The sequence below is a fragment of the Echinops telfairi genome, unplaced genomic scaffold, assembly GCF_000313985.2.
Source record: "Echinops telfairi isolate 266 unplaced genomic scaffold, ASM31398v2 ScPeMD7_7420;HRSCAF=8458, whole genome shotgun sequence".
NCBI lineage: Eukaryota > Metazoa > Chordata > Mammalia > Afrosoricida > Tenrecidae > Echinops > Echinops telfairi.
This window is the reverse complement of record NW_022111320.1, coordinates 53,301,472-53,304,141: the sequence shown is the minus strand read 5'-3', so window position 1 is coordinate 53,304,141 and position 2,670 is coordinate 53,301,472.

Sequence of the window (2,670 nt, the reverse complement as noted above, 5' to 3'; positions counted from 1 at the left end):
TAAGCTCATCTGAAAGAAGGCATTGAGGTGTGTGTGGGGTTGCTTTACTTGTAAGCAGAAACCCGGTTGTGAGCTGCAGCCTTGGGCTCCTTCCCGCCTCCCCACCCGCGCAGGCTGTGCAGCCTGCCTCCTCGCCTGTGTGCTTTTGTTCTCGGCCAGAAACCAAGGCTTTCCAGAATACTTCATCATTGAGCTTGTATGTTGCGGAGTTTCAGGGGAAACTAAAAAGACCATTAAGACCCCAAGCCCTTGGGTTGGAAGACCCTTGCTTCTGTACATGCCCCCTGGACTCAACCTTTGGAGAGTGTGTGAAGCCCAGACAGGTAGACGTGTGTCCACCAGAAAACAGTACTTCATTGGGAGAAGGGGGGGGGGTCACCTTTGGGTTGCCTTTATGGTAGTTTGCACTGCTGTTTGAAAATTGAGAAGGTACATTTTTTTTCTTTTAATCTGATGTGGATCCATGCCCAGATGTTTAATTACCGTTGATAATCATGAGGATAAGAGTGGGAACGGGGAACGGTCTTGTGTGTCCGGAGCCCCTTATCACCTCATTGCCTGTAGTCAACCACTGGAGCTCAGTTTGCATCCAGACTGAAGTCGTTTAGATTCTCTCTTTTGAGTGTGTCACAGTGGGTGTCGGTAACTGAATCCGATCAGGAAAGCCTCGCCTTGGGGTTGGGGTCATTGGATCAGCATGGACTTATTAATACAATCAGATTCTTTTATTTGTGGCCGTCCTTGAATGACACCAAAGAAACGGAAATCTCATCTTGGCTAAGTTATCTATTTATCTCACTCATCTTATTTCCCTTTTTAAGGTCTGGGTGAGACTTCTTTGAGAAGCCTCCAAAAACCCTTCACTTGGGGCTCTGTGGGCATCGGGAGCACGCAACCTGCAGGCTCCTCTCCATCCAAAGGCCCAGCGGCCTCCCTGAGGCAGCGCTGCACCAGGGCCACCAGGCAGGCCTTAATCAAGTTTAAAAAAAGAAAACTATATATATATATATATATATGTATTTATTTTATAATCATGTCTTTCTGTATATTAACTTGGAATATATCAGTTAATACTTAGGATGCACAATTAGAAATCTGCCATCTAGAATTCCATCCCTAACCCCCCTCCCACCCCTCCTACAAAGCGGGGCAGAGCAGAGAGTACAGATGAACTGATGTCTTTTCTTCCTTCTTCCTTAGTTCTGAGCCTGTCATGATGTGGCTTAGAGTATCACAGCCGAAATGTTTTCAAAATGTAAAATGTGGAAATACCTTTTGTTTATATGGGGGAGAAAAACTTTAGGTTTAAAATATGTTTGTCAGCCAACTGATTTTTAAAAGCCTTTAAAAAAAAAAAAATCGTTCCCTTCCTATGAGGAAGACTTGAGGGGAGAGTTTGTGGACGTTCATTTGTATAAAACCCCCAAATTCTTGTTGATAATATTTCAGCCTGAACATTTTCAGACCTGATCAAAGCTTGGCTTATTCTAATTTCTGTATTGAAAAGGTTTGAGTAACTAGTCTTATTAACTTGTGTGTATCATATGTTTGTTCACCTAAAGCTTTTTAATCCAAATAAAAATGGAGTTTGCAAAATGATTTGGGTTAACCAGGCTTGGATGTTCTGTTAAAAGCTTATGTCAGATGTTAGTTTCAAGCAGGTTCAACTCTGCCCGCCCTGACTTCACGCTGGTGAGGGGACACAGCAGCCGCTTTGAGGGGCCGAAGGCGGCTGGCTCATTGGGTGATGACAAAGGTCAGTGTTTGGGACTCGGGCTGCAGTAACCTGGGTGCTGAGTGCAGCCCGTCAGATGCAGGTCCAAGCGGACTTCCTAAGGGTGGGGGGTGCCGCCATTCAGTCGGTGTGCCCGTGTCCAGAAGAGAAGATGCCCCTGGCGTGTCCTAACGTGTCTCAAAGCTCTCACTGCACCTGCATGTGTCTTTAAACTGTGGTGGTGGGTGGTGACTGCACTTTTTGTAATCTGTTTAACCCACCGAACTGCATGGTGTGCGGATTCTATGTCAATAAAACCATGACAGCAAAACACGCCCCCCTAGACCAGGGCTCCTCAGACTTTGTAAACAGGGGCCAGCTCACTGTCCCTCAGACCCGTTGGAGGGCCGGACTAGCTTAAAAAATAACTGAACAAATTCCTACGCACACTGCACATATCTGATTTTTCATTAAAAAACAAAAAGGAAAAAAAAACAAACCACTTGGCGGGCCGCACATGGCTGGCCGTAGTGTGAGGACTTTGGCCCTAGACGCTTTCCTAGAGAGTGCTGGTAGAAACCCATGCTTCCCTCTCCGAGCGCCTGGGCTAGCCTGGGCTGCCGTCTCTGTTCCTGAGCACCAGGACTACACTGTGTGCAGACCCAATGCTGAATGTGACTGTCCGTCTCCAGTGTGGAAATGTGCCAGACCAGCTGGAGAAAACAGGACTGACCAGTAGGCTGGACCAACCCCCAGTCACGTGGTATTTGGTGAGTAGTACATGGACTTGATGGCTCTACCACTTGCCTGTCCGTTTGGAAGAACGGGGTTCCCAGGGCACTTTGTGGTGCTCACAAGGAGCACCGGACATGGACTGAGGCAGTTGTGCGAACTCATGGTTTAAGATGAGCAGTGTGTCAGGGCTGTGTCCTCTCACCACACTTGGTCAACGCTGA